Source organism: Schistocerca americana, chromosome 7 (assembly GCF_021461395.2).
Source record: "Schistocerca americana isolate TAMUIC-IGC-003095 chromosome 7, iqSchAmer2.1, whole genome shotgun sequence".
NCBI classification, from domain to species: domain Eukaryota; kingdom Metazoa; phylum Arthropoda; class Insecta; order Orthoptera; family Acrididae; genus Schistocerca; species Schistocerca americana.
The window spans coordinates 13638806-13653808 of NC_060125.1; positions in this window are offsets into that span (position 1 = coordinate 13638806).

The following is a 15003-nucleotide window of genomic DNA, read 5'->3' on the forward strand; positions in this document are numbered from 1 at the left end:
CTGACCTTCTTATTCACGATGAAACACAGAAATTGCATCGGAATTATATACAAAAGGAACAATGCCGACTCAAGTACAAGAAAACTGACTCCTCTTACTGTCTAAGTTTTGAACCATTCCTGTGACACTAGTTATAGATTCCGATGCTTCACTTCAGGTTTACTGTATCCCTCTGACCTTCTTATTGTTGATGAAACACAGAAATTGCATCGGAATTAAATACAAAAGGCAAAATGCCGACTTAAGTAAAAGAAAACTGACTCTTCTTACTGTCTATGTTTTGAACCATTCCTGTGACTCTAGTTTTAGATTCCGATTCTTCACTTCAGGTGTACGGTATCCCTCTGACCTTCTTATTGACGATGAAACACAGAAATTGCATCGGAATTCAATACAAAAGCACAATGTCGACTTAAGTACAAGAGAAATGACTCCTCCTACTGTCTATGTTTTGAACTATTCCTGTGACACTAGTTATAGATTCCGATGCTTCACTTCAGGTTTATTGTATCCCTCTGACCTTCTTATTGACGATGAAACACAGAAATTGCATCGGAATTAAATAAAAAGCCACAATGCCAACTTATGTGCAAGAAAACTGACTCTTCTTACTGTCTATGTTTTGAACCATTCATGTGACACTAGTTATCGATTCCAATGCTTTACTTCTGGTTAACTGTATCCCTCTGACCTTCTTATTGACGATGTAACACAGAAATTATATCAGAATTAAATACAAAAGGCACAATGCCTACTTATGTACAAGAAAACTGACTCTTCTTACTGTCTATGTTTGAACCATTCATGTGACACTAGTTATAGATTCCGATGCTTCACTTCGGGTTTACTGTATCCCTCTTACCTTCTTATTGACGATGAAACACAGAAATTGCATCGGAATTAAACACAAAAGGCACAATGCCGACTTAAGTACAAGAAAACTGACTCTACTTACTGTCTATGTTTGAACCATTCATGTGACATTAGTTATATATTCCGATGCTTCACTTCAGGTTTACTGTATCACACTGACCTTCTTATTGTTGATGAAACACAGAAATTGCATCGGAATAAAATACAAATGGCACAATGCCGACTTAAGTACAAAAAAACTGACTCTTCTTACTGTCTATGTTTTGAACCATTCCTGTGACACTAGATATAGATTCCGATGCTTCTCTTCAGGTTTACTGTATCCCTCTGACCTTCTTATTGCCGATGAAACACAGAAATTGCATCAGAAGTAAATACAAAAGGCACAATGCCGACTTAGGTACAAGAAAACTGACTCTTCTTACTGTCTGTGTTTTGAACCATTCCTGTGACACTAGTTATAGATTCCGATGCTTCACTTCAGGTTTACTGTATCCCTCTGACCTTCTTATTGACGATGAAACACAGAAATTGCATTGGAATTATATACAAAAGGCACAATGCCGACTTAAGTAGAAGAAACCTGACTCTTCTTACTCTCTAAGTTTTGAACCATTCCTGTGACACTAGTCATAGATTCCGATGCTTCACTTCAGGTTTATTGTATCCCTCTGACCTTCTTATTGACGATGAAACACAGACATTACATCGGAATTAAATTCAAAAGGCACAATGCCGACTTATGTACAAGAATACTGACTCTTCTTACTGTCTATGTTCGAACCATCCATGTGACACTAGTTATAGATTCCGATGCTACACTTTAGGTTTACTGTATCCCTCTGATCTTCTTATTGACAATGAAACACAGAAATTGCATCGGAATTAAATTCAAAACGCACAATGCCGACTTAAGTACAAGAAAACTGACTCTTCTTACTGTCTATGTTTGGACCATTCCTGTGACACTAGTTATAGATTCCGATGCTTCACTTCAGGTATACTGTATCCCTCTGACCTTCTTATTGACGATAAAACACAGAAATTGCATCGGAATTAAATACAAAAAACACAATGCAGACTTAAGTACAAGAAAACTGACTCTTCTTACTGTCTATGTTTTGAACCATTCCTGTGACACTAGTTATAGATTCTGATACCTCACTTAAGGTTTACTGTATCCCTCTGACCTTCTTATTGACGATGAAACACAGAAATTGCATCGGAGTTAAATACAAAAGGCACAATGCCGACTTAAGTACAAGAATACTGCCCCTTCTTACAGTCTATATTTTGAACCATGCGCGTGACACTAGTTATAGATTCCGATGCTCCACTTCACGTTTACTGTATCCCTCTGACCTTCTTATTGACGATGCAACGCAGATATTGCATCAGAATTAAATAGAAAATGCTTAATGCCGTCTTAAGTACAAGAAAACTGACTCTTCTTACTGTCTATGTTTTGAACCATTCCTGTGACACTAGTTATAGATTCTGATACCTCACTTAAGGTTTACTGTATCCCTCTGACCTTCTTATTGCCGATGAAACACAGAAATTGCATCAGAAGTAAATACAAAAGGCACAATGCCGACTTAGGTACAAGAAAACTGACTCTTCTTACTGTCTATGTTTTGAACCATTCCTGTGACACTAGTTATAGATTCTGATACCTCACTTAAGGTTTACTGTATCCCTCTGACCTACTTATTGACGATGAAACACAGAAATTGCATCGGAATTAAATAGAAAAGGCACAATACCGACTGAAGTACAAGAACACCGACTCTTCTTACTGTCTATGTTTTGAACCATTCCTGTGACCCTAGTTATTGATTCCGATGCTTCACCTCAGGATTGCTGTATCGCTCTGACCTTCTTATTGACGATGAAATACGGAAATTGCATCGGAATTAAATACAAAAGGCACAACGTCGACTTAAGTACAAGAAAACTGACTCTTCTTATTGACTAAGTTTTGAACCATTCCTGCGACACTAGTTATAGATTCCGATGCTTCACTTCAGGTTTACTGTATCCCTCTGACCTTCCTATTGTTGATGAAACACAGAAATTGCATCGTAATTAAATACAAAAGGCACAATGCCGACTTAAGTACAAGAAAACTGACTGTTCTTACTGTCTATGTTTTGAACCATTCCTGTGACACTAGTTATAGATTCCGATGCATCACTTCAGGTTTACTGCATCCCTCTGACCTTCTTATTGACGATCAAACACAGAAATTGCATCGGAAATAAATACAAAATGCACAATGCCGACTTAAGTGCAAGAAAACTGACTCTTCTTGCTGTCTATGTTTTGAACCATTCATGTGACACTAGTTATCAATTCCGATGCTTCACTTCTGGTTTACTGTATCCCTCTGACCTTCTTATTGACGATGAAACACAGAAATTGCATCGGAATTAAATACAAAAGGCACAATGACCACTTAGGTACAAGAAAACTGACTCTTCTTACTGTCTATGTTTTGAACCATTCCTGTGACACTAGTTATAGTTTCCGATGCTTCACTTCAGGTTTACTGTATCCCTCTGACCTTCTTATTGACGATGAAACACAGAAATTGCATCGGAATTAAATACAAAAGGTAAAATGCCGACTTAAGTACAAGAAAAGTGACTATTCTTACTGTCTATGTTTGAACCATTCCTGTGACACTAGTTTTAGATTCCGATGCTTCACTTCAGGTTTACTGTATCCCTCTGACCTTCTTATTGCCGATGAAACACAGAAACTGCATCAGAAGTAAATACAAAAGGCACAATGCCGACTTAGGTACAAGAAAACTGACTCTTCTTACTGTCTAAGTTCTGAACCATTCCTGTGACACTAGTTATAGATTCCGATGCTTCACTTCAGGTTTACTGAATCCCTCTGACGTTCTTATTGTTGATGAAACACAGAAATTGCATCGGAATTAAATACAAAAGGCACAATGCCGACTTAAGTACAAGATAACTGACTCTTCTTACTGTCTATGTTTGAACCATTCCTGTGACACTCGTTGTAGATTCCGATGCTTCACTTCTGGTTCACTGTATCCCTCTGACCTTCTTATTGACGATGAAAAACGGAAATTGCTTCGGAATGAAACACAAAAGGCACAATGCCGACTTAAGTACAAGAAAACTGACTCTACTTACTGTCTATGTTTTGAACCATTCCTGTGACACTAGTTATAGATTCCGATGCTTCACTTCAGGTTTACTGTATCCCTCTGACTTTCTTATTGACGATGAAACACAGAAATTGCTTCGGAATTAAATACAAAAGGCACAATGCCGACTTAAGTACAAGAAAACTGACTATTCTTACTGTCTATGTTTGAACCATTCCTGTGACACTAGATATAGATTCCGATGCATCACTTCAGGTTTACTGTATCCCTCTGACCTTCGTATTGACGATGCAACGCAGATATTGCATCGGAACTAAATAGAAAAGGCTTAATGCCGACTTAAGTACAAGAAAACTGACTCTTCATACTGTCTAAGTTTTGAACCATTCCTGTCACACTAGTTATAGATTCCGATGCTTCACTTCAGGTTTACTGTATCCCTCTGACCTGCTTATTGACGATGAAACACAGAAATTGCATCGGAATTAAATACAAAAGGCACAATGCCGACTTAAGTACAAGAAAACTGACTCTTCTTACTGTCTATGTTTTGAACGATTCCTGTGACTCTAGTTATAGATTCCGATGCTCCACTTCAGGTTTACTGTATCCCTCTGACCTTCTTATTGTTGATGGTACACAGAAATTGCATCGGAATTAAATACAAAAGGCACAATGCCGACTTAGGTACTAGAAAACTGACTCTTCTTACTGTCTATGCTTTAAACCATTCCTGTGACACTAGTTATAGATTCCGATGCTTCACTTCAGGTTTACTGTATCCCTCTGACCTTCTTATTGACGATGAAACACAGAAATTGCATCGGAATTAAATACAAAAGGCACAATACCGAATTATGTACAAGTAAACTGACTCTTCTTACTGTCTATGTTTTGAACTATTCCTGTTTCACTAGTTATAGAATCCGATGCTTCACTTCGGGTTTACTGTATCCCTCTGACCTTCTTATTGACGATGAACCACAGAAATTGCATCGGAATTAAATACAAAAGGCACAATGCCGACTTAAGTACAAGAAAACTGACTCTTCTTACTGTCTATGTTTTGAACCATTCGTGTGACACTAGGTATAGATTCCGATGCTTCACTTCAGGTTTGCTGTATCCCTCTGACCTTCTTATTGACGATGAAACACAGAAATTGCATCGGAATTAAATACAAAAGGCACAATGCCGACTTATGTACAAGAAAACTGACTCTTCTTACTGTCTGTGTTTGAACCATTCCTGTGACACTAGTTATTGATTCCGATGCTTCACTTCAGGTTTACTGTATCCCTCTGGCCTTCCTATTGACGATGAAACACAGAAATTGCATCGGAATTAAATACAAAAGCACAATGCTGACTTAAGTACAAGAAAACTGACTCTTCTTACTGTCTATGTTTTGAACCATTCCTGTGACGCTAGTTATAGATTCTGATGCCTCACTTCAGGTTTATTGTATCCCTCTGACCTTCTTATTGACGATGAAACACAGAAATTGCATCGGAGTGAAATACAAAAGGCACAATACCGTCTTAAGTACAAGAATACTGACCCTTCTTACAGTCTATGCTTTGAACCATGCGTGTGACATTAGTTATAGTTTCCGATGCTTCACTTCAGGTTTACTGTATCCCTCTGCTTTTCTTATTGACGATGAAACACAGATATTGTATCGGAATTAAATACAAAAGGCACAATGCCGACTTAAGTACAAGATAACTGACTCTTCCTACTGTCTATGTTTTGAACGATTCCTGTGACACTATTTATAGATTCCGATGCTCCACTTCAGGTTTACTGTATCCCTCTGACCTTCTTATTGACGATGAAACACAGAAATTGCATCGGAATTAAATACAAAAGGTACAATGCCGACTTAAGTACAAGAAAACTGACTCTTCTTACTGTCTATGTTTTGATCCATTCCTGTTACTCTAGTTATAGATTCCGATGCTTCACTTCAGGTTTACTGTATCCCTCTGACCTTCTTATTGACTATGAAACACAGAAATTGCATCGGAATTAAATAGAAAAGGCACAATGCCGACTTAAGTACAAGAAAACTGACTCTTCTTACTGTCTACGTTTTGAAACATTCCTGTGACACTAGATATAGATTCCGATGCTTCACTTCAGGTTTACTGTATCCCTCTGACCTTCTTATTGACGATGAAGCACAGATATTGCATCGGAATTAATTACAAAAAGCACAATGCCGACTTAAGTACAAGAAAACTGACTCTTCTTACTGTCTATGTTTGAACCATTCCTGTGACACTAGTTATAGATTCCGATGCATCACATCAGGTTTACTGTATCCATTTGACCTTCGTATTGACGATGCAACGCAGATATTGCATCGGAATTAAATACAAAAGGCACAATGCCAACTTAACTACAAGAAAACTGACTCTTCTTACTGTCTATGTTTGAACCATTCCTGTGACACTCGTTGTAGATTCCGATGCTTCACTTCAGGTTTACTGTATCCCTCTGACCTTCTTATTGACGATGAAAAACGGAAATTGCTTCGGAATTAAATACAAAAGGCACAATGCCGACTTAAGTACAATAAAACTGACTCTTCTTACTGTCTATGTTTTGAACCATTCCTGTGACACTAGTTATAGATTCTGATACCTCACTTCAGGTTTACTGTATCCCTCTGACCTTCTTATTGACGATGAAACACAGAAATTGCATCGGAGTTAAATACAAAAGGCACAATGCCGACTTAAGTACAAGAAAACTGCCCCTTCTTACTGTCTATGTTTGAACCATTCATGTGACACTAGTTATAGATTCCGATGCTTCACTTTGGGTTTACTGTATCCCTCTTACCTTCTTATTGACGATGAAACACAGAAATTGCATCGGAATTAAACACAAAAGAAACAATGCCGACTTAAGTACAAGAAAAGTGACTCTACTTACTGTCTATGTTTGAACCATTCATGTGACATTAGTTATATATTCCGATGCTTCACTTCAGGTTTACTGTATCACTCTGACCTTCTTATTGACGATGAAACACAGAAATTGCATCGGAATTAAATACAAAAGGAACAATGCCGACTTAAGTACAAGATAACTGACTCTTCTTACTGTCTATGTTTGAACCATTCCTGTGACACTCGTTGTAAATTCCGATGCTTCACTTCAGGTTTACTGAATCCCTCTGACCTTCTTATTGTTGATGAAAAACAGAAATTGCATCGGAATTAAATACAAAAGGCACAATGCCGACTTAAGTACAAGATAACTGACTCTTCTTACTGTCTATGTTTGAACCATTCCTGTGACACTCGTTGCAGATTCCGATGCTTCACTTCAGGTTTACTGTATCCCTCTGACCTTCTTATTGACGATGAAAAACGGAAATTGCTTCGGAATTAATCACAAAAGGCACAATGCCGACTTAAGTACAAGAAAACTGACTCTACTTACTGTCTATGTTTTGAACCATTCCTGTGACACTAGTTATAGATTCCGATGCTTCACTTCAGGTTTACTGTATCCCTCTGACTTTCTTATTGACGATGAAACACAGAAATTGCTTCGGAATTAAATACAAAAGGCACAATGCCGACTTAAGTACAAGAAAACTGACTATTCTTACTGTCTATGTTTGAACCATTCCTGTGACACTAGATATAGATTCCGATGCATCACTTCAGGTTTACTGTATCCCTCTGACCTTCGTATTGACGATGCAACGCAGATATTGCATCGGAATTAAATAGAAAAGGCTTAATGCCGACTTAAGTACAAGAAAACTGACTCTTCATACTGTCTAAGTTTTGAACCATTCCTGTCACACTAGTTATAGATTCCGATGCTTCACTTCAGGTTTACTGTATCCCTCTGACCTGCTTATTGACGATGAAACACAGAAATTGCATCGGAATTAAATACAAAAGGCACAATGCCGACTTAAGTACAAGAAAACTGACTCTTCTTACTGTCTATGTTTTGAACGATTCCTGTGACTCTAGTTATAGATTCCGATGCTCCACTTCAGGTTTACTGTATCCCTCTGACCTTCTTATTGTTGATGGTACACAGAAATTGCATCGGAATTAAATACAAAAGGCACAATGCCGACATAGGTACTAGAAAACTGACTCTTCTTACTGTCTATGCTTTAAACCATTCCTGTGACACTAGTTATAGATTCCGATGCTTCACTTCAGGTGTACTGTATCCCTCTGACCTTCTTATTGACGATGAACCACAGAAATTGCATCGGAATTAAATACAAAAGGCACAATACCGAATTATGTACAAGAAAACTGACTCTTCTTACTGTCTATGATTTGAACCATTCCTGTTTCACTAGTTATAGAATCCGATGCTTCACTTCGGGTTTACTGTATCCCTCTGACCTTCTTATTGACGATGAACCACAGAAATTGCATCGGAATTAAATACAAAAGGCACAATGCCGACTTAAGTACAAGAAAACTGACTCTTCTTACTGTCTATGTTTTGAACCATTCGTGTGACACTAGGTATAGATTCCGATGCTTCACTTCAGGTTTGCTGTACCCCTCTGACCTTCTTATTGACGATGAAACACAGAAATTGCATCGGAATTAAATACAAAACGCACAATGCCGACTTATGTACAAGAAAACTGACTCTTCTTACTGTCTGTGTTTGAACCATTCCTGTGACACTAGTTATTGATTCCGATGCTTCACTTCAGGTTTACTGTATCCCTCTGGCCTTCTTATTGACGATGAAACACAGAAATTGCATCGGAATTAAATACAAAAGCACAATGCTGACTTAAGTACAAGAGAACTGACTCCTCCTACTGTCTATATTTTGAACCATTCCTGTGACACTAGTTATAGATTCCGATGCTTCACTTCAGTTTTACTGTATCCCTCTGACCTTCTTATTGACGATGAAACACAGAAATTGCATCGGAATTAAATACAAAAGTCACAATGCCGACTTGAGTACAAGAAAACTGACTCTTCTTACTGTCTATGTTCTGAACCATTCCTGTGACACTAGTTATAGATTCTGATGCCTCACTTCAGGTTTATTGTATCCCTCTGACCTTCTTATTGACGATGAAACACAGAAATTGCATCGGAGTGAAATACAAAAGGCACAATACCGTCTTAAGCACAAGAATACTGACCCTTCGTACAGTCTATGCTTTGAACCATGCGTGTGACATTAGTTATAGTTTCCGATGCTTCACTTCAGGTTTACTGTATCCCTCTGCTTTTCTTATTGACGATGAAACACAGATATTGTATCGGAATTAAATACAAAAGGCACAATGCCGACTTAAGTACAAGAAAACTGACTCTTCCTACTGTCTATGCTTTGAACGATTCCTGTGACACTATTTATAGATTCCGATGCTCCACTTCAGGATTACTGTATCCCTCTGACCTTCTCATTGTTGATGAAACACAGAAATTGCAGCGGAATATAATACAATAGGCACAATGCCGACTTAGGTACAAGAAAACTGACTCTTCTTACTGTCTATGTTTTAAACCATTCCTGTGACACTACTTATAGATTCCGATGCTTCACTTCAGGTTCACTGAATCCCTCTGACCTTCTTATTGACTATGAAACACAGAAATTGCATCGGAATTAAATAGAAAAGTCACAATGCCGACTTAAGTACAAGAAAACTGACTCTTCTTACTGTCTACGTTTTGAAACATTCCTGTGACACTAGATATAGATTCCGATGCTTCACTTCAGGTTTACTGTATCCCTCTGACCTTATTATTGACGATGAAACACAGATATTGCATCGGAATTAATTACAAAAAGCACAATGCCGACTTAAGTACAAGAAAACTGACTCTTCTTACTGTCTATGTTTGAACCATTCCTGTGACACTAGTTATAGATTCCGATGCTTCACTTCAGGTTTACTGTATCCCTCTGACCTGCTTATTGACGATGAAACACAGAAATTGCATCGGAATTAAATACAAAAGGCACAATGCCGACTTAAGTACAAGAAAACTGACTCTTCTTACTGTCTATGTTTTGAACGATTCCTGTGACTCTAGTTATAGATTCCGATGCTCCACTTCAGGTTTACTGTATCCCTCTGACCTTCTTATTGTTGATGGTACACAGAAATTGCATCGGAATTAAATACAAAAGGCACAATGCCGACATAGGTACTAGAAAACTGACTCTTCTTACTGTCTATGCTTTAAACCATTCCTGTGACACTAGTTATAGATTCCGATGCTTCACTTCAGGTGTACTGTATCCCTCTGACCTTCTTATTGACGATGAACCACAGAAATTGCATCGGAATTAAATACAAAAGGCACAATACCGAATTATGTACAAGAAAACTGACTCTTCTTACTGTCTATGATTTGAACCATTCCTGTTTCACTAGTTATAGAATCCGATGCTTCACTTCGGGTTTACTGTATCCCTCTGACCTTCTTATTGACGATGAACCACAGAAATTGCATCGGAATTAAATACAAAAGGCACAATGCCGACTTAAGTACAAGAAAACTGACTCTTCTTACTGTCTATGTTTTGAACCATTCGTGTGACACTAGGTATAGATTCCGATGCTTCACTTCAGGTTTGCTGTACCCCTCTGACCTTCTTATTGACGATGAAACACAGAAATTGCATCGGAATTAAATACAAAACGCACAATGCCGACTTATGTACAAGAAAACTGACTCTTCTTACTGTCTGTGTTTGAACCATTCCTGTGACACTAGTTATTGATTCCGATGCTTCACTTCAGGTTTACTGTATCCCTCTGGCCTTCTTATTGACGATGAAACACAGAAATTGCATCGGAATTAAATACAAAAGCACAATGCTGACTTAAGTACAAGAGAACTGACTCCTCCTACTGTCTATATTTTGAACCATTCCTGTGACACTAGTTATAGATTCCGATGCTTCACTTCAGTTTTACTGTATCCCTCTGACCTTCTTATTGACGATGAAACACAGAAATTGCATCGGAATTAAATACAAAAGTCACAATGCCGACTTGAGTACAAGAAAACTGACTCTTCTTACTGTCTATGTTCTGAACCATTCCTGTGACACTAGTTATAGATTCTGATGCCTCACTTCAGGTTTATTGTATCCCTCTGACCTTCTTATTGACGATGAAACACAGAAATTGCATCGGAGTGAAATACAAAAGGCACAATACCGTCTTAAGCACAAGAATACTGACCCTTCGTACAGTCTATGCTTTGAACCATGCGTGTGACATTAGTTATAGTTTCCGATGCTTCACTTCAGGTTTACTGTATCCCTCTGCTTTTCTTATTGACGATGAAACACAGATATTGTATCGGAATTAAATACAAAAGGCACAATGCCGACTTAAGTACAAGAAAACTGACTCTTCCTACTGTCTATGCTTTGAACGATTCCTGTGACACTATTTATAGATTCCGATGCTCCACTTCAGGATTACTGTATCCCTCTGACCTTCTCATTGTTGATGAAACACAGAAATTGCAGCGGAATATAATACAATAGGCACAATGCCGACTTAGGTACAAGAAAACTGACTCTTCTTACTGTCTATGTTTTAAACCATTCCTGTGACACTACTTATAGATTCCGATGCTTCACTTCAGGTTCACTGAATCCCTCTGACCTTCTTATTGACTATGAAACACAGAAATTGCATCGGAATTAAATAGAAAAGGCACAATGCCGACTTAAGTACAAGAAAACTGACTCTTCTTACTGTCTACGTTTTGAAACATTCCTGTGACACTAGATATAGATTCCGATGCTTCACTTCAGGTTTACTGTATCCCTCTGACCTTATTATTGACGATGAAACACAGATATTGCATCGGAATTAATTACAAAAAGCACAATGCCGACTTAAGTACAAGAAAACTGACTCTTCTTACTGTCTATGTTTGAACCATTCCTGTGACACTAGTTATAGATTCCGATGCTTCACTTCAGGTTTACTGTATCCATTTGACCTTCGTATTGACGATGGAACGCAGATATTGCATCGGAATTAAATACAAAAGGCACATTGCCGACTTAAGTACAAGAAAACTGACTCTTCTTACTGTCTATGTTTGAACCATTCCTGTGACACTCGTTGTAGATTCCGATGCTTCACTTCAGGTTTACTGTATCCCTCTGACCTTCTTATTGACGATGAAAAACGGAAATTGCTTCGGAATTAAATACAAAAGGCACAATGCCGACTTAAGTACAATAAAACTGACTCTTCTTACTGTCTATGTTTTGAACCATTCCTGTGACACTAGTTATAGATTCTGATACCTCACTTCAGGTTTACTGTATCCCTCTGACCTTCTTATTGACGATGAAACACAGAAATTGCATCGGAGTTAAATACAAAAGGCACAATGCCGACTTAAGTACAAGAATACTGCCCCTTCTTACAGTCTATATTTTGAACCATGCGCGTGACACTAGTTATAGATTCCGATGCTTCAGTTCAGGTTCACTGAATCACTCTGACCTTCTTATTGACGATGAAACACAGAAATGGCATCGGAATTATATACAAAAGGAACAATGCCGACTTAAGTACAAGAAAACTGACTCTTCTTACTGTCTACGCTTTGAACCATTCCTGTGACACTAGTTATAGATTCCGATGCTTCACTTCAGGTTTACTGTATCCCTCTGACCTTCTTATTGACGATGAAACACAGAAATTGCATCGGATTTAAATACAAAATGCACAATGACGACTTATGTACAAGAAAAATGACTTTTCTTACTGTCTATGATTTGAACCATTCCTGTGACAATAGTTATAGTTTCCGATGCTTCACTTCAGGTTTACTGTATCCCTCTGACCTCCTTATTGACGATGAAACACAGAAATTGCATCGGAATTAAATACAAAAAGCACAATGCAGACTTAAGTACAAGAAAACTGACTCTTCTTACTGTCTATGTTTTGAACCATTCCTGTGACACTAGTTATAGATTCCGATGCTTCACTTCAGGTTTACTGTATCACTCTGACCTTCTTATTGACGATGAAACACAGAAATTGCATCGGATATATATACAAAAGGAACAATGCCGACTTAAGTACAAGCAAACTGACTCTTCTTACTGTCTAAGTGTTGAACCATTCCCGTGACACTAGTTATAGATTCCGATGCTTCACTTCAGGTTTACTGTATCCCTCTGACCTTCTTATTGTTGATGAAACACAGAAATTGCATCGGAATTAAATACAAAAGGCACAATGCCGACTTAAGTACAAGAAAACTGACTTCTTACTGTCTATGTTTTGAACCATTCCTGTGACACTAGTTATAGATTCCGATGCTTCACTTCAGGTGTACTGTATCCCTCTGACCTTCTTATTGACGATGAAACACAGAAATTGCATCGGAATTAAATACAAAAGCACAATGCCGACTTACGTACAAGAGAACTGACTCCTCCTACTGTCTATGTTTTGAACTACTCCTGTGACACTAGTTATAGATTCCGATGCTTCACTTCAGGTTTACTGTATCCCTCTCACCTTCTAATTGACGATGAAACACAAAAAATGCATCGGAATTAAATACAAAAGTCACAATGACCACTTAGGTACAAGAAAACTGACTCTTCTTACTGTCTATGTTTTGAACCATTCCTGTGACACTAGTTATAGTTTCCGATGCTTCACTTCAGGTTTACTGTATCCCTCTGACCTTCTCATTGCCAATGAAACACAGAAATTCCATCGGATGTAAATACAAAAGGCACAATGCCGACTTAAGTACAAGAAAACTGACTCTTCTTACTGTCTATGTTTTGAACCATTCCTGTGACATTAGTTATAGATTCCGATGCTTCACTTCAGGTTTACTGCATCCCTCTGACCTTCTTATTGACGATGAAACACAGAAATTGCATCGGAATTATATACAAAAATCACAATGCCGACTTAAGTAGAAGAAACCTGACTCTTCTTACTGCCTAAGTTTTGAACCATTCCTGTGACAGTAGTTTTAGATTCCGATGCTACACTTCAGGTTTACTGTATCCCTCTGACCTTCTTATTGACGATGAAACACAGAAATTGCATCGGAATTAAATTCTAAAGGCACAATGCCGACTTATGTACAAGAAAACTGACTCTTCTTACTGTCTATGTTTGAACCATTCATGTGACAATAGTTATAGATTCCGATGCTACACTTCAGGTTTACTGTATCCCTCTGACCTTCTTATTGACGACGAAACACAGAAATTGCATCGGAATTAAATACAAAAGGCACAATGCCGACTTAAGTACAAGCAAACTGACTCTTCTTACTGTCTACGTTTGGACCATTTCAGTGACACTAGTTATAGATTCCGATGCATCACTTCAGGTATACTGTATCCCTCTGACCTTCTTATTGACGATGAAACACAGAAATTGCATCGGAATTAAATACAAAAAGCACAATGCAGACTTAAGTACAAGAAAACTGACTCTTCTTACTGTCTATGTTTTGAACCATTCCTGTGACACTAGTTATAGATTCCGATGCTTCACTTCAGGTTTACTGTATCACTCTGACCTTCTTATTGACGATGCAACACTGAAACTGCGTCGGAATTATATACAAAAGGAACAATGCCGACTTAAGTACAAGCAAACTGACTCTTCTTACTGTCTAAGTGTTGAACCATTCCTGTGACACTAGTTATAGATTCCGATGCTTCACTTCAGGTTTACTGTATCCCTCTGACCTTCTTATTGTTGATGAAACACAGAAATTGCATCGGAATTAAATACAAAAGGCACAATGCCGACTTAAGTACAAGAAAACTGACTCTTCTTACTGTCTATGTTTTGAACCATTCCTGTGACACTAGTTATAGATTCCGATGCTTCACTTCAGGTGTACTGTATCCCTCTGACCTTCTTATTGACGATGAAACACAGAAATTGCATCGGAATTAAATACAAAAGCACAATGCCGACT